We start from the raw sequence: 19402 nt of genomic DNA, 5'->3' as shown, positions 1-19402 counted from the left end.
AGCAGGATTATTTAAAAGAGTTAGAACTTTGGATTCTATACAAAATGCTTCTCTATGCCATTTCTGGGGTTGGGCTACTTTTGAGGGTGACTAACCTCACCCATTCCTAGGATTCTTTCCTTTTGACTAGTTTCATTTTTCAGGCACTGACCTTTCCCTGACCTCAGCCCCAAACTCCGGGTCACCTTGGTGTAGCCCTGGTATAGCGCTGAATACAGGGCTTACCAGATTGTTGGCACCGGATAAGTGGTACTGAGCACAATTGTCCTCTTTCATGAGCAGAGGGAAGTTGCCTTCCCTCGGGTTCAGAGAGCTGGGCTGACTTATGCCTCCTTTTCATTTTGTTGCCTAGTAATTTTCCCTCTGGCCAGATCTGCAAACTGGTTGTCTTGAAGGAAGGTGACATGCACCACTGATGCAAAAAGGAAAAAAAAAGGACGATTGGCATCAGCACAACATTCAACGGTACTTCAAAACAGTTTCATTTTATGGTGAAATAGGTCAATTATTTGCCCCAAATAATTAAAAAGTTTAATTGCTTAAACTTAATCTCAGATATCTTTACATTTCTATGTTATTTACTTACACTCTCCCTCTGAGTGTAATCATTACCTGAAAACCTAGCTTTGTCAGTTTTCTAATCTATTCCACAAATTATCCTGTGAAAGAATTCCCTCTTCCTCAAAATGAAAACAACCTGTATTTCCCAAGTTTTCAAATAATGAAAAAATAATTGAAATAATGAAAAAATAACTCAGAGACTCTGAGTAACCTGTGTCCTCAGCCTCTGTGTTGACACCTAGCCATGGCTCCACCAGCAAGATGAAGTTGTAGACTTCTGAAGCTGTGGACTGTTCTGCTGCTTCTTTTCCAGGAAGAAACCAAATGGGTCCTAATGCTGAGATTCAAGGGCTACTGTGAATGGTGAATTCTGACATGTCACACTGAAGTGCAAGACCAGCGTGCCAGCCTATCTCTTTTGAATAAATCAACATGGCAATTTCCCAGGCTACCTCTCTATATTCTGTATTTGCTCCCATTCTAAAGATGTCAGCACTAAAAAAGGACCAAAAAAAAAAGAAAGAAAAGAAAAGGCTCTGAACAGCAAATGGGAAACATCAAGGTAATCCCTTATCTTGCAGTCCAACTTTGTCAGTTCTTGGAAAAATAGTACTTCAAATTATTTTTCAAATGAATAGACTCATGTCTTATGTTTGGACGTTTAATTAGGCCTAAGGGACGGGGGTGGGGGTGGGGGGGGAGGTGGAAGTTTTTAATACCAGTTTACTATGTAAAATATACTCATGAATATTTCCACCATATTAGGTAATTCTCTATCAAATATACTTGGGATTCCAAATGGCCTGGCCGCCGCTCCGAGAGCGCAACCATCAGTCAACGTTAGCTGTGTGCGGGACGCATTGTGTGCCCTGTGCGCTCTAAAGCAATCAAACGAGTCTGCAAATGTTCTTCAAAGAATACATCTAGAATGTTACTTCGTTAAACATCTCCTTGGCATTCATTCTATTTTCCACTTTGAATTGCTGCATTTAGTTTTGTAATGACCTTCTATAGCAAGGAGGTTTATTAACTCTTTGATCTTCTAGCTTTGGGATGAAAACACAGAAAATATAAATGAGCACTTTGTACACTGTCTTATAGAGGAGACCAGAAGAAAAAAGGAAATATGTTTTCATCAAACAGATTGGTCTGTGTGGAGACTTTCAGCCCTTCCTGTTTTTTTCTCCCTTTAAGAAAAATGCTTATCAATGTTGTACATGTGTTTGTTTTCATGTCGTTTGTATAACTAGGTCTTTGTTTCTTTTCTCTCCAGCTCCCATAGCTGAGCTTAGGGTCAGGTTTCTCTTTGTGAATTTTCTTTTTAAGACATTCTCCACCGTTGGGATCCTCTAACCCTAAGTACAATTTTTGGGAAATCTGCTATCATATTTATGGGATGCTGGTAGCCATGCTCTGTTTCCAAGTGTTCTTTTGCGTGTGTCGGTGTGAGTGGGGAAGGGGAGACAATCCTTGATCAGGTAGTTAGTTACCTAATACTGAGATGAGCAAAAGATTGAGAATGCTTTGTAACTGTATCTATATATTCTGGATTGAAATCTCAAAATTTAATTACCTTGCTCCTAAAGTCCTGACCTTATAGAGTTATTAATATAAAGATGAAATACGGTCTTTCACATTGACTGTTTTTTGTTTTATTTTGTTTTGTTTTGTCACCCTTCATTTTGCTTCCTTTTACATACTCATCTGATTCTATCTGTTTTGGTCTTTATCACAACTTTGGAAGCAAAACTCTAGGTAATATATTATAAATACCAGCATTTTATGATAAAAATTAAATCCAAAGGGTGGAAATAGTTATTAAACAGAATAGATCTTTTCTTTTTCCAATGTTGTAATCAGCAGTTTATTATATCACACACTCTTTCTTTAGCATATTGAAACTCTTATTTGTTGTTAAATCTACAGTAACCTGAACTAAGTGCCTGGGGACTTTCTGGATTTGCTCAACCTAGACACTAAAATAACAGATGATCTAGTTGTATACTGATAATGTTATTTGGTACTATTGTAGGGCCTTAGGCTTATCACAAATGGAAAGCCATTTTTTATTTCAAAATGGCTTCATTTCATTTTGGCTAAATTTTACTTTTATTTGACTAAGTTAACACTAATTGCTATGGTACTGGTGTGCTAAACGTGTTAAACTATGTAATTCCCCAGGCTTACTTTAGAGATCAAAATAAATGAATAATTGTTTACTTGGTACCTTGCCCAACTAAAGCAGGCCTACCATTAGAACCCACACTTTTTAATTTCCTGTCTGCTTTAATTTGCTTTTCCGGGCCAGAAAGGGAGTAGGGGAAATGATCAACTATTGAAATGGGAGATATTCAGCTTTTCATCCTTGGCATTTTCCTTAAGTGACAGTCTCCTCTGTCAGAGGAGTCGCAACCAGTTTGGTAAACCCCTTTTCACATCCTCACTTGGTGCCTTTCCATTGTTTTATTCTGAGAACATGCCCTTCTCATCTCAGCAATTCCTTATATTATTGTATTTGTATTTGTATTTGTCTTGTCATACTTTAAATTATCATTTCCCTAAGATAAAAACTTGCTTATGTTCCAGAATATGTTCTAAAAATATTTTGCCGAGATATTAATAACCATAAATTGCTGCAAACTGTGAGACTGCTTCTATTAGGAAATTTGAAATTATAGATAAATAACTGATTTTGAAAGGGTGTCATTCTGACAATTGTGATCAGAAGATAGTCTAAATTTACATGCACGTTAGGAATATTTCTAAACATTCTATTGAAATACCTTTTTATAGCAAAAGAGGTAACAGAGAGATCAGTATTTACATACATGAATGCTTTCACCTTAGGTACAAAACAAGATGACAAGCAAAGAGAATAACTTACAGCAATTATTAAATGAAAATTTGACAAATATATATATTAAAGAAATGTTCAAATTTGAAATCCTGAAATACTAATTGTTTTAAATGGTCCCAGAGAGATTGAAAAAGATTGGGGGGAAAAAAATCAAGTTACTTACAAATTTTTTTTCTGTTTTTATCTTTTGGTGGCCCATTTAAAAAAATAATTCAAAATAGTATAACATTTATTCAGAGGCTAATTTTAAATCCATTTCATAATACTTTACATTTCTTTCAAAACTCTAAAAATACGTAATCATGTAATAATATTGTGGAGGGTATACTATTAAACAGCTGAAGAGAAGAATACTTTACAGTGGACATTTGTTTAGATGTTTCATCCATGTTACTAGGTCAAAAAGTACATTTGTTTTTCTACTTTACAAAATTGTGGGAGAAAAAGAATTTAAGGATCAAAGGCTCTTATAAAATAGTTCTGATTGCCTTGATGCTTATAGAGAAAAAACCTAAGGGACTCTTTGTTAAAATGGTGAATTAATTACATGCACTTATCTCTTGTCCTCCCACAAACTCAGCCAAAATGATAGCAAAAGAATAATAAAGGAATTTGCCTATAAGAAAAGAAAATGAGAAAGACAAAAATAGTGAACATGGGATTTCAACAGCTATCTGGAAAACAAGCTGTTAGAAAACTATAGGCTGATCAGAGGGACACAGCCAGGAGGCATGCCAAAAAGTTCTGAGAGATTGAATGCAGAAGGGAGGGTGAAGTGCAGGGGTGAAAACTAGAGGAGTGGTGGGAAGTCTGAATACAGACAAGGTGAACTACCAGATCACCTCCTTCCTTACACACATACAATAAACACCCATAACACACACACGCACACACATTCACACACACACACACACACACACACACACACACTCACACAACTACCCTCTCCCGAGCAAGAGAGAGGAGGTTATTTTCCACAGAAAATTAACTATGATGGCTCTGATTTCAAGGATCCCAGGCTTAGCAGAGGATGAGGCTAAGACACAGGCCATAAATAAAAAAAAGATACTAAATTGTAAAACCTCCATCCTCCATCTTTTTCTTCAAAATGTTGGCAGCCAGGAACATGCTTTCCTATATAGGAAATTTCAAGGTACTTCTCTGGATAAATTGAATGGTCCCCAAGGAAAGACCTATATAAACTGAGATTTGGGGTTCCCCTAAGACAAGGATGACTTACCAGTCAATTCCCCTATAGTGAAGTTTAACCATCAGTAAGCTCTGACCATAGCTTTCATTTAGCTTTATAACATCCTATTCTTAAAATATGATTGGCCAACTAAGGATCACCAGACACATAAGGAAAGTATTCATTGTGAAATAGACAAAAACTCTAAAGAAAAACAGAAAGAACGGAGAAAAAATGCAAAATTGAGCCTTACGATATCTTCAGATATATAAGAGAATATATTGTGTCCAAAAAACAAAAACAGAATGTTATGGAAAAGGAGCAACAATAAAAGAAATAACTTTTGAAGATGAAAAATATATTTATAGTCTTAATAAAAAATTCAACAGAAAGGTGAACAAATAAAATTAAGAAAATAAACCAGAAGTAAAGTCAAAGAATTAGACCCCAAGAGAGAAAAAATATGAGCTAAGAATTACCAGCTATCTCAGGACAATAAATATGAAAAGAAAATACATTTCTCTTGTAACCGTGTTCATGAGTTAAGGGTAGATATTACATATGGCTGGTATTATGACGACTCATGAACTTTGCAATGGAAGAAAATGCCACAATTTATGGGGGAGGGCTTTCAGAGAGTTGGAAAATGGCCAAGCTCACTATATGCCAAACTCAACATGGTCCAGACTTGAAAAACACATTTTCCCAGAGGTTCAAGGATAGGAGACTAACCCAACTTACACCTAGTACTGACTATTCCAAGGAAGGTAGGCATTTAATCAAAGAGAATATTATAGGGACTGGGTCCACTCCACTGCATTTTATCTCCATATCACCCTCTCCCATCTCAGCCTGAAAGAGTCACATTATAGGCCTGTCTTATACAACACTGTCTACATAAGTGATGGTTTATTATAATGCATTCATCTCAGAAATGTTTGATATTAAATTGTACATATATTGTAGCATACATGCTGTTGACTAAATATTCTTCTTGTGCACACAATAGGATTATATTTCCTCTTCCTCTTTGAAATTAGGCATGACCATGTGACAACTTGGTCAATAGAATTTGAGCAAAAGTGAGTATAAATTGCTATAGCTTTTTCCCTCTGCCTTGGTGACTGGAAATGTTCAAACTGCTTTTCTGTTAGACTGAAGTATGATGATACAGAGCAATATTCCAAGTCAACTCATGGATAACTAGAGTGAGCAAGAAATAATCTACATTTTATAAAGTCTCTGAGATTTGGGGATTGTTTATATAACAGCAAAAACTAGCCTGCCCTGACTGATAAATATAAAAATATACAGTTTTTCTCATAGCCAGACAGCCAACACATACATAATGATGAATGTCATTCTCAGCCTTCAATCAGTGAACATTCATATGCCATTCTGTTATCTTTAATGGCACTTCCCTGTGTTGTTTGTCTAGTTCTGCCATTAATTTAGTTCTGGTGAATAATTTTTGACCAATAATGACAGATCAGATGTTACAAATGGTTGTTCTGGAAGTTTCACCAAATTATCTATTAGGCTAAATGGTAAAATGTAAATCTCTAAGGAAACAGAGGCTGAAAACCAACAGGTAATTAGAAATTGGTGGAAAGTATTTCACATTATGAAGGGCAAGCATCATTGCAACCTGGAAGATGTTACTAATTGTATGAATAGTAGCTGAAAGAAACCAGGGCCACAGATATACCACAGTTCAGATTTTTGAAGACAGTGGATGTTAGCTGTTTCTTGCTGTGTAACAAATTTCCCCAATCAGGAATTCAGAAGTGGTTTACATAGTGTTTCTGGCTTAGGGTCTTTCAAGTCTGAACAGTTCCTTGGATCAGGGATTTCATCATAGGGCTGCTTGAGTGTCCTCACAGCATAACAGCTAAGTTCTTCCAGAGCAAGTGATACAAGAGAACAAGACAGAAGCTTCAATGTTTATAACCTAGACTCAGAAATCACTCTCTGTCATTTGCACAATATCGTATTTGCCACACAAGTCAACCCTATTCAGTATGGGAGGAATCAACATAAGGGTGTAAATACCAGGAGACCAGGATCACTTGGGGGCTAGCTATACAGTAGAAGATCCCTTGTTAAGGTGTCACACAGGAATTGCATTTCCAAAGGGATTCTGCGATAATGGCCTTGCTGTGTGTTGATTTAGTATTTCAATTCTAGAAACGCAATCTATCCCATCCCATTTGCATCTATCTAATGGGCTATAAGGAATAAACATATTTCAATAATACAAAAAAATGATTGCTTGATTGAGATTTCTCATGAGCTACTACTGGCTTAAAAAAGATATTCTATCCAATGTTCCATAGTGTTTTATTATTATTTGCATAAAATTGAAAACATTGCACTTTTGGCATCACGATTAAGTTTTTAAGTATATTATTTTTCTATCATGTAAATATCAAGCTATGTTAACCAAAAAGTTAAATTTTAATTTTTCTAAAAGTAAAATCTAAAAAGACAATAATTTATATTGTACAGCACTTGCTATCAGCTGCAACTGTACATTTTTGGAATAATTATTTACTCAGTTTGTCCTGCAATGATTGATAATCATCTCTTGATTTCCCTCCTTTTCTCATGCCTTTAAAATTGGAAATATTTCTTCATTTTCATTTTAATGCCAAATTCATTATATACTTTAAGAATTCTCATTTGAAAAGTTTAAAGACTTTATTATTCCATGAGAAATACAAATATAATGAAGCATTTCATTTACAAATTTTTAGTGAAGATATTACTTCTACCTTTGTCTGAAATTAAATTAACATTTTAAAATTCATGTTGATTTGTTTTTAAATAAAAAGTTGCAGAAAGCATCTATCATAATGGTGAAGACCATAGCCATCTAAATGGTGCCTACATTCCTTTCTTTTAGTCAACCAGAAATGTACTCTTGGCTGTCCTAGTTTACTGATGGGTCTGATTGCAAAAGCTCTTTTCTATTTTGGTTTGTTTGTAATCATGAATGTTGTTTCCCTATAGAAATAACCAGAGAATTTCTCAACTTCGTATTTTCTAGCCACAGAATCTAATCCGCTTGTGTGGGAAAACCCAAAGATGGGGCTTAGTGGAAGGATGTGCTTCTTATGGTTTGGACAAAAAAAACTGTGGTCTTAAGCTTCTTCCTTTTGTTTTCTTCTAAGTGACCTACTTGTAGACATATCTACTTTTGTTCCTACTACTGTTTCCTTTGCTTCAGCTTACAGTTGATCTCCTTCCTTGATTCACAATAGACACGGAACTTACTATTAAGTAATAATAACAACAATAATAAATAGCTAATACTTATTGAGTGCTGCTACAAATTAGATGTGGTTCCAAGTATTCTATGTGTATTATCTTTTTTTTAATTTATTTTTTTATTAGTTTCATGTGCACAAAACAAAGTAATACTTAGACGTTTATCATTTATATCCCTCACACTGTGTCAACCCCCTGCCCCCCATCCACTATCCCTCTGACATCACACACAGCCATTACATTTCCACTGTCTCTATTCCTAATGCTGTACTCTGCTTCTTGTAAGTGTATATATATGTGTGTGTATGTATATATATATAAATATATATATATATATATATATATATATATATATATATATAAACTTGTAGTTGGCATTCATTATTGTTAAGCTTCAGCTTCAGGTATACAGTGCAGTGATCAGGCATCTACATCATCCCTGAGGTGGTCTCCCTAATGAGATAAGTGTCCATCGGATACCCTACAAAATCTTTACAACATTATTGATTACATTCCCCAAATTAACTTTTGTAACCCCATGGCAATCTTGTGGTTAACCCCATGGCTTTCTAATCCCCTCACCTTCTCCCCATCCCCACCCCTCTCTCCCATCTAGCAACCCTCAGTTTTTCCTCTATGTCTCCAAAATGTTTTCTGATTAGTTCATTCATTTATTATCTTCTTTATATTCCACATATAAGTGAGATCATACAATATTTGTCTTTCTCTGTCTGACTTATTTCACTTAACATAATGTTCTCTAGGGTCATCCATGTTGTTGCAAATGGTAAGATTTCTTTCTTCTTTATGGCTGTGTAATACTCCATTGTATAAATGTACCACAGTTTCTTAATCCAGTCATCTACTGATGGGCATTTCGGTTGTTTCCATGTCTTGGCTATTGTGTATAGTGCTGCAATAAACATAGGAGTGCATAAAGTTTTTTGAATTAGAATTTTGGAGATCTCCGGATACATACCTAGGAATGGAATTGCTGGATCATAAGGTAGTTCCATTTTCATTTTTTTGAGATACCTCCATACTGTTTTCCATAGTGGCTGCACCAATTTGCAATCCCACCAACAGTGCATAAGGGTTCCCTTTTCTCCACATCCTCGCCAGCACTTGTTGTTTATTGATTTATTGATGATAGCCATTTTGACTGGGGTGAGGTGGTATCTCATTGTGGTTTTTATTTGCATTTCTCTGATGGTTAGTGAGGTTGAGCATTTTTTCATCTGTATGTCCTTTTTAGAAAAATGTCTCTTCATGTCCTCTGGCCATTTTTTAATTGGGTTGTTTGTTTTTTTGGAGTTGAGTTGAGTGAGTTTTTTATAAATTTGTGATATTAACCCCTTATCAGATATATCATTGGCAAATATCTTTTCCCATTCAGTAGGATCCCTTTTTGTTTTATTGATGGTTTCCTTTGCTGTCAAAAAACTTTTTAGTTTGCTGTAATCCCACATGTTTATTTTTTCTCTTACTTCCCTTGCGTGAGGGGATATATCAGTAAAAATCTTACTCCAGGTAATGTCTGTAAAGCTTCTTCCTATATTTTCTTGTAGGAATTTTATGGTTTCAGATCTTACATTTAAGTCTTTAAGCCATTTTGAATTTATTTTTGTATATGGTGTAAGGAGGTGGTCCACCTTCATTTTTTTGCATGTGTCTGTCCAGGTTTCCCAGCACCATTTATTGAATAGACTGTCTTTACCCCACTGTAAATTCTTACTTCCATTGTCATAGATTAAATGGCCATATAGGCATGGATTTATTTCTGGGCTCTCTATTTTGTTCCAAATGATAGCCTTGCTGGATAAAGCAATCTAGGTTGTAGGACTTTATTTTCCATCACTTTGCATATTTCCTGCCACTCCCTCCTGGCCTTCAATGTTTCTGCAGAAAAGTCATTTGATAGTCTTATGGGAGTTCCCTTGTATGTAACCCTCTGTCTTTCTCTTGCTGCTTTTAGGATTCTCTCTTTGTCTTTAACCTTTGCCATTTTAACTATAATGTGTCTTGTTGTGGACCTGTTTGGGTTTATCCAGTTTGGAACTCTCTGTACTTCCTGGGCTTGTATGTTGGTATCCTTCACCAGATTAGGGAAGTTTTCGGACATTGTTACTTCAAATATGTTTTCAATCCCTTGCTTCCTCTCTTCACCTTCTGGTGTTCTTATGATGTGCATGTTGTTGCGCTTGATGTTATCCCAGAGATCTCTTAAACCATCTTCATTGTTTTTTATTTTTTATTTTTGTTGTTCTGTTTGGGTGATCTCTGCTAACTTATCTTCTAAGTCGCTGATTCTATCCTCTGCTTCATCTAACCTGCTGTTAATTCCTTCAAGTGAGTTCTTTATTTCAGTAATTGTGTTCTTTAGTTCTAACTGGTTGTTCATTATGATGTCTCTATCCTTCTTTATGTCATCTCTAAGCTCCTTAAACATTCTTATCATCAGTGTTCTGAACTCTGTCTCTTACAGGTTGGTTACCTCTGTTTCATTTGGTTCCAATTCTGGAGGTTTCTTCTGTTCTTTTATTTGGGACATGTTTCTTGGTTTCCCCATTCTGGCTGACTCTCTGTGTTTGCTTCGATGTATTAGGTAAATCCCCTAGGGTTCTTAGTTCTTGCTGGGTTATCTTATGTAGGATGTGTCCTTTATATTTGACTTGCACCACTACCTTCTTCTCTCTGTGTGTGCTCTGAAGGTGACTTTCGTGTTGTGTATATTGCCCTGTTATACTTGATCTTTAATTGCTTTTCGCTAGTGAGTAGGTGGGGTTGACTCCTAGGCTGACTAGTTGTGAGACTTGGCTCTGCCCACAGCAGGGTGTGCTGCGTGAGGGTTGACCACTTAAATGAGGTTTGGCCTCTATGGGCTCTTGTGCCTGTAGACAATTCCCTCTGGGTGTGTCACTTGTAGGTCAAACTTGGTAGTACTCTCGTTTGGTCTGGAGTTGACCTCTGGGTGTGTTGAATCTGGTGCCTCTTAAGCTGGGCCCTGGTAGGTCAATTTCAGAACTAAGCAAATCACCAAGCACAACAACAACAACAATAAAGAAAAAATCAAATACATTCACATGTAAAAACAACCGATAACCCACACTCAACACAGGCAAAGATATCAAAGATATAAAAACAAAACAAAACAAAAAAAGCAGCGACAGTCATGGCTTAAGCCCACCAAGTAATCTCCAGGCTGTCCTCTGCTGTACCAAAGTGTTCTCTGTGTATTGTGCAGGTAGAGCCGGTCACCTGGTTCCCAGACATTGGGACTGCAGATTTAGATGAGTGGGACTGAGGGGTCTGGATGGTAGTTTCTACAAAGTCAGTGCAGTTTCTGCTCTTGCCAGCACATATGCACACTGAGAGTAGCACCACCAGCCCTGTGCCCAGTTTTCCTGAGTCTTAGGGCTCTTCTTGTGTGTGTGAGTGTCTGTGTGTGTGTGTGTGTGTGTGTGTGTGTGTGTGTGTGTGACAGGCGGGAGATTTCTGAGCTGCTGAAAGCCTAGAGCTGTGTCTGCTGCCTACTGCTGATCCCTGGGAGTGCCTCTGCAGTTGTAATTGCCCTGCCCTAGGCAGGCCAGAAAGGGTGGGGGTTGGGGATCGAGGGGTCTTCTCTCTCCCAGCCCAGCTGTGTCACACTCTTCCCGCAGCCCAGAAAAGATGGTGGCTGGGGGTGGAGGAGTCTCTTCTCTCCTAGTCCATCAAAAATCACACTCTTCCCAGCCTCTTCCCTGGGTCAGAGCTGCACACTGGTCTTCCCAGAGCCTGAGCACTAAGGCTCCTCTGTAATCTGACATTACTCCTCAGTTCAGGGGCCAGTTTAAGTCTCTGGAAGGGCAGGGGTAAGATTGGAAGAGTGGGGGGAGGGGCCCAGGTATGGAATTTGTGTCCTTTGTCCTACCTAGGGCCCAACTGGTGGTCTCAGCTGAGGTTATTGCCTCAAATGCTGGATATGCTGTCCCCTCGGCAGGAGAGGTCAGCTGTGGGATGCAGGGAAAGAGCCCACCTCCTGGCTTTTGTGCTCTCTGTTCCGTCGTGGGATCCCCTGCATCTCTGCAGCCGCGATGTCAGCCGCATCTCCACAGCGCCAGGTGCGGGCCATGTATCCCCAGCCAAAGGTGTGGGCCGCGTCTCCAAAGCCGTGGATGCGGCTGTGACTCCACTCCGCTCCCTTCCCTCTTCCCCTGTTCGGCCAATTTGCGCACCTTCAAGTAATCCTTGCATGAGTCTCTTAGCTGTTCTGCATGATGAGCAGAGAGTCCTTTGATGGGTTATAGATGTCCCGTTTGTGATAAGATCCGGAGGAGAACTCAAAAAGTCTGTCCATTCCTATGACGTCCTATGTGTATTACCTTATTCAATCCTCACAACAATCTTAGATGTAAGGCATTATTACCCCATTTACAGATGCGATAACTGAGGACTATAGAAGTTGAGTAACCTGCTTAGAATCATGCAATTAATACATGATGGGATAAGAATTTAAACTTAATCAGTTTGACTGTGGATCACATCTCTTCTTAACCATGAGAAACTTTGTGAGAATTCTTAAAGTCATTTAATGCTAATGTATTACTTCATTTCTTTAATCTATTGTTGATAGCTGGGAACAGAATCAAACATCACAGGCACCTCTTGAGCAATTCGTGAGTGGCTTTGAGACTAAGCTGTTCTCAGTCCCAGAAACTAGAAATCTTTATCCATTGTACATTCTTACATCCTTGACAGGAAACAGATACCTTTCCCCATTGGGAACTGAACAAGGTCACCTTGGCCCAGATTGTCAGGAATATAACAATAATAGACACTTGTCTACAGGAAGATGACAATATTGCTATTAAAGATTTTTAACATTTCTTTAAAAAGAAAAGACATAGTAACATGTGGAGGTTCAATGACTAACAAATATGAGATGGAAATTTGGTTTATCAATGCCACTAAGTAATTTTGTTAAAGAAAGAATGAATAAATGAGTTGACAAATAATCAGTCCAACAGACAGTATTCAATTGACTTCCTCTAACTAGACAGAAAAGCAGTAGTTGTAATTGGAAATAAAATCCAGATGTCAGCCTGCTGGGGCACAGGTAGGGACTGGGCATGTCTTCGTACAAGGAGGTGTGGAGGTTGGCCATTGAAAGTGAAGCTAGACATCCATAAAGCTGGTGAAAGTTTTCATATAGACAATTGCACTGAGAGTCTGGACTTTGGATATTCACTGCGATTCTGGAATGAAGTTTTTGACCTTGGGAAAACTTTTTTTCTTCTTTGGGGCTTGGTTTCCTTTATAAAATTAGAGAGTTGGGGGGAAAAAATCAACATTCCCAAAGAGCGTGCTTCAGAACAGCAGCTCTTTGGGATATAAATACATGCAATAAAAAAGCAGGAATTTCAAGTCAAATTATGTGTTAGGGCTTTTTAAGTTGCAGGTGACAAAATACCTGACTCAACCTGGCTTAATTGAAAAATGGGATTTATTTTCTCAATAGCTAAAAAGTCCAGGGGTAGAGCTGGCCTTTGCCATGGCCAATTCCCTGGTTTGAATGATATCATTAAGTAGAATAATGGTTCCCGAAAGATGTCCAAGCCCTAATCACTGGAAACTGTGAATATGTTACCTTACATGGCAAAAGGGACTTTGCAGATGTGATTAAGGCTTGAGATGGAGATTATCATGGGCCCAATCTAATCACACAGTCCTTAAAAATGGAAGAGGAGAAAGGTGACATGAAAAGGGCTTAACCTGCTGTTGCTAGCTTAGAATATGGAAAAGGGGGACCACAAACCAAGGATTAGAGTGACCTCTGGAAGTTGAGAACAACCCTCTACTGAACAGCCAGAAAGAAAATGAGGACCTTGGTCCTACAGTCAAAGGAACTGAATTCTGCCAACAACACAAATGAGCAGAAAATGAATTCTCTTGTAGAGCTTCCAGAAAGAAACACAGCCCTGCTAGTCCAGTGATCTGTACTATACTTCTGCCTTCCAGAACTGAGAAATGTAAGACAAATTTGTATTGTTTTAAGCTACTAAGTTTCTAGTAATTTGTTATAGCAGCAACAGAAAATTAATACAACTTTCCACCTCTGGTTTCTGCTTCCTTATTGGCTTCTTTTGTGAGCCATGTAGGTCTAGGAATTCCAAGTCCCCTTGTCTTAACAATGTATATAAAAAGAAAAGGCCTCTTCCCCAATAAATATTAGAAAGTTTCTTAGCTTGATTTCCACTCACTGGGAGTGGGTCATGTGTCCATCCTTGAGCAGACACTGTGGCTGGGGGTGAATTTGCAAACTGACATAAATCACATGCCTATTTCTGGAAATGGAGTCAACCCCTTTCAAACTATATGCAATGGGATAAGTGAGGGATGATTTCCATAAAAGTAACTAGGTTACAGATAGCAGAATTAGTGCTGGACAGCCTAAAAGAGTGTCTGTTAAAAATTAGTTTGGAAAGCTCTCTGTTAAATGAATGTAAACAGTTTTACCTACCAGGATTTCTTAAAACGTGTAACATACATAATGAATATCCAGGAAGGGGAATATACTCTTCCATGTTTTCCAAATGTATTGGTTTCGTATTGCTGCTGTAAAAAATTACCACATACTTAGTGGCTTAAAACAATACAAATTTATTATTTTATAGTTCTGGAGGTCAAAGGTCCAAATAGGTTGGCATGGTATGGCTGCCACCCTTCTGGAGGCCCTGGGGCAAAATCTTGCTTACTCGAGGTTTTAGAAGTTGGCTGCATTCTTTGGCTAGTGAACTCTTCCTTCATCTTGAAAACCATAAGTGTAGTATCTTCAACTCTCTCCTTCTCTCTCTGACTCTAATCCTCTTCCTTACTCTTTATAAGGATCCCCGTGATTACATGGGTACATCTGGATAATGTCTCCATCTCAAGGCCCATACCTTTAATCACATCTGCAAAATCCATTTTGCCATATTAGGTAATATATGCACAGGTTCCTGGGATTAGGACACGGACATCTTTGGGGAACCAATGTTCTGTCTGTCTGCTACATCAAACTTATTTGATCATGTAAAATAGGAGTCAGAAAATTATGGCCCGTGTGTCAGATCCAACCTATTGCCTGTTTTTATACAGTTCCTGAACTAAGAATGTTTTTGATGTTTTAAAATGGTTGTGTAAAAATAAATAATACAAAGGAGACTATGTGAGAAAGGCCATATGGAACCTGCAATGCCTAAAATATTTACTATCTGGCTCTTTACAGAAAAAGTTTGCCAAATTCTAATATAAAATGTCTTATAAGAATATTGCTTCTTGGAACACACGTAAGGAAACAATTAGAACAGATGATTACTTTAGACCCTTTCCCCCTCGATTATTTTATCCGTGTATTAAATGAATGTTTGTTGAACACCCATTTGTGTTGAACACCCAAACGCTATCCTAGACACTGGGGACATAAAAATATGAATCAGGCATAGCCTCTGCCCTCAAACTGCTTACAATCCATTAGAAAGCTATACTGAAAAAACTAAGTGCAATAAAGTGGTTTAGGCTATATGGTAGCTGCCTGGGTAGGGATCAGTGGCCTGTAGAAGACATGCTTTGGTGGAGTGCTTAGTCCAGGCCCCTTTCCTGAGAACTGCTCACTTCAGGCACAGACTTGGACACATTCAATAATTTCTGTAATATCTGAACCTGCCCTGTGACCACTGATTGACACCCATTCTCAGCCAGACTTTTTCTCCCAGGAATTAAATCAGCAATTACAGATGCTAGTCAATGTCTTCTGGATGCAATAAGAAGTTGTGATAGACACGTGCTATGCTGTGAATGTTTGTATCCCCCTCAGATTTGTATGTTGAAATCATAACCCTCAAAGATGATGGTATCAAGATGTGGGGACTTGGTAGGGTGATTAGGTCATGAGGGTGGATCCCTCATCGGTTAGATTAGTGCCCTTAGAAGAGACCTCACAGAGTTCCCTTGCCCCTTCCATTATGTGAGGACACAGTGAGGACTGGCTACGAACAAGGAAGAAAGCCGTTCCTAGAACGTGACCATAGGGGTGTCATGATCTTGGACTTCCCAGCCTCCAGAACTGTGAGAAATAAATTTCTTTTGTTTATCAGCTACCCAGTCTGGTATTTTGTTATAGCAGCATGAACTGACTTAGATACCAATGAGTAAAAACTAAAAGCAGATGCGCAGAGACAAGAAGAGGCCATGCGGCCCTGGGTGGAGTCTTTTTTATGCTCTAGTTCCTGGTAACCACTACGGATGGTGCTGGAGCTGGGTACCAGAGACTCCCTGGTACTCCAGGCATGAATTCTTTAGCTCCTGTTTGTATGGAGGAGTTGAGAAGGAATGGCTGTGGTGGCTGAATTGGCCATTTTAAAGACTCAGGCAGGCGCTATGTACCAACTGTTGTGTAAATATTTCAAGATTTTAGCCAGCACTTTGGTTGTATCTGAGCATAGCTGCTTATATCCTAATAATAAAGCTTCACCTTTCACAGAAAATAATTGAAATGAGTTCCTACTACTTACAAACAAATAGTCCCCAAGAAAGGCCAGGATCTTAAATAAGAAAGGAACAGATTCCATCTGGGAGTTAAAGAAAAAATTATAATGCACGTAACAACTGCACAAAATCAGGAGGCTTGAGAAAATTTGTGCCACTGAGAGGTGAGGGATGTAGTTGAAGCAGCACAAACAAGGGTAGAGGCACAAAATGGCCTATGCCAGCAATCGTGTTAGAAGTCGTGGATGCAAAGACAAGCATAGCAGATATGGTGCCAGCCTGTATGGAGCTTAAAGCCTAGTGAGAGAGACAGACATGCTTATAATTATAACAAAATGTGACAAGCATCTATGATAGAAAACTATCTATGACCAATTTCTGACAAAACACATAGAAAGGCACTTTACTCAGACTTTGAGGGTCATGGAAGTTTTCCAGGACTAGTTTACATTGAAATTAGAAACTCTGGGATTAGTAGGATTTAACTGAAAAAAGATGGTAGGGCACCAGGGGTTGGAGCATGGAGAAAGGATTCCAGGTGGGAGGAATAGCATGTACAGAGACCCTGAATTATTTTCCTTCTGCTTAGGACACCTAGACTGGTATTGTTTCCCTGCATTAAATCTTAACTTTTACATGGGCCCATTTATTAAACTAGGAATACAACAAGAGGAGTAGCCGGGGTAGGGAGAAGATGAGGGGTTCAGTTCTGAACATGTTGAGTTTAAATTGTGTGTGGACATCCAACATGTTTTGTCAAGAAGACAGTTAACTATCTGGGTGTGAAGCTTTGAAGATTGGTCTAGACTGAGAGGAGATTTGAGAATAACCAACATAAATCATGAGTAAAAGCCTAAGAGTGCATGAGATTGCCTGCATAATGAATGTAGAGTGGAAAAAAAAAATCCCAGGACATAACCCCAAGGAAAAATTATGCAGAAAAAAGAACCCAGGGGGAAATTTTTTTAAATGTGGAAGGAAATCAGGAGAGTACAAGGTCACAGATGCCAAGCTCAGCAAACATTTCAATGAAGACAGATGGTCACCTATGTCAAATGCTGCTACGTTGGCCAAGTAAGACAAGGTCTAAAGGTGTGTGTCTACTAGATTTAGCAGAAGGAAGTTTGGTCTTCTTGATGAGAACAATTCAGAGGATTTGTGGGAACAAGAGCCATATGGCAATAGTTTCAGTCAATAACATGGATCTAAGAGCAGAAGCCATAAGCTCCACGTATTATTCAGGAAAACAACGGAGCAGAAGTGAGCACATTTTTCAATCTCAGGATGAATTCAGGAAACACAGAACTGTTAAAAGGTTATAATTGTTTGATTCATGATGGAAGTAACTTAATTGAATCCCGTAAAAAATAATATGAAATCTTACCATTTATGTTATCTGTTTCATTGAATAAAAAATTGTCAGTGAGAAAATTGAAACTTTTATCATTAAATTATTACACTATAGGCACATTTGTTAAGGAACAACACAGAAGCAATTTCCTAATCTTTTAACCTTTACGTTTGTATAACACTTTCAAGTTCAAAAATATTTGTTTATTCTCAAAATCACCTCCCCAGGAAAGCATTGTTATTATTTTCTCTATTTCTCAGGGATCTGAGGCGCAGAGAGTCTGAAGTGACTTTTCCTAGATCACTCAGCAACTCAAAGTGGTATGGCTAGAATGATTCAGGCAATTTGATGAAACATTCCTCCAATACCTATTGTGTGCCAGGTCTTGTGACAAGTGTTAGTTATGAAGATGAATTAAATGCTGTTTGTCACCCCAGCTCTCCCCACACTATGGCTGGAGGACATTAGGATAATTGTGTGCAGAGTAGTGCACAGGAGGTGGGGTAAACCATGAAAATGGGAGGAACACCCATGCCTTGCTCCCAGAGCGCTCTAACTCTTCCACCAAAGACTGAGTTTGGGTGGTTCCTTGCACTCAGAGGTTACAGTCTGCACAGAACTTAGCCCAAACCCTGTACAGTGCCACCTTATGAGTAGCTCATTATTAGCGTGGAGTGAGAAAAAAGACGCTTATGAGAGATAGAACCTAGAAGCAGCCAGAGAAAGAAGAGCCTATGAAGGAGACGAAGAGCAAATGCCAGAGCTTTAGGAGAAGAGTCAGGAGACATTGGTATCAGCTTCACTTGGAAGGGAGGTTGGTTCTAGGAAGGAATTCTCAACAGTGTAAAATGTCACAAAGAACTTAAGTAAGATGAAGTCTAAAATATGTCCATTGGATTTTGCCAGTAGGAAGTCATTAACGAACTTGCCAAAACAGGGTTCATTGGCCAAATATAGTTGTACAAGTTGTGAACCAAACAAGGACACCAGCCTGCATTCAGCTCCTGAAATCATCCCTAAGAGGAGGGGATGCATTTTTCCTAATTGTAACAAAGGCACCAAAAGCGTTTGTGAAGAAACTGGTGGTTTCAGTGGGGTGGAGTGGAGGAAAGCCCTATTAAAGTGAGTTAAAGACTGAATTGGAGGAAATAAAGAGGGTGCATTCTAGGGTCTAAGCTCAGTACTCCTATTGGGAAATTTTAAACTGCCAGGAAGAAGGATCTTCACTGGGGAGGGAAGAGATGAATTAAAGGAGAGAGCTTAGAAGAACAAATGGAGAGGAAAAGGAGAAGGAACAGTAGTGGAGTACGGGTTACGGCTTTTATTGCTAATAACACCTAGTTTTTTATTCTGTTAATTCTTATGTTTGTAGAACACCACATAGTGTTTAAAGTTGTTTCATATTGCATTTGATTCTTAAATCACCTTGGCAAATAGGTAATGCAGCATTATTATCCCTCTTCAACACATGAGGAAACGAATCCCTCCTAGCACTGTCACTTAGGAGCAAGTTGCACCAAACCACTGAACCTCTGTTTGCACATTTGTTAAATGAAACGTGTAATATCTGCCTTATAGAGACATGAGGATGAACTGAGGTGAGATATACAAACACCTGGGATAGAAGAGAGCACAGACAGTCAACATCCATAAACTCCCCTTTCCCCTG

Source organism: Rhinolophus sinicus, linkage group LG03 (genome assembly GCF_036562045.2).
Source record: "Rhinolophus sinicus isolate RSC01 linkage group LG03, ASM3656204v1, whole genome shotgun sequence".
NCBI classification, from domain to species: Eukaryota; Metazoa; Chordata; class Mammalia; order Chiroptera; family Rhinolophidae; genus Rhinolophus; species Rhinolophus sinicus.
The sequence above is the reverse complement of the archived record's forward strand: the minus strand, read 5'-3'. Positions refer to the sequence as shown.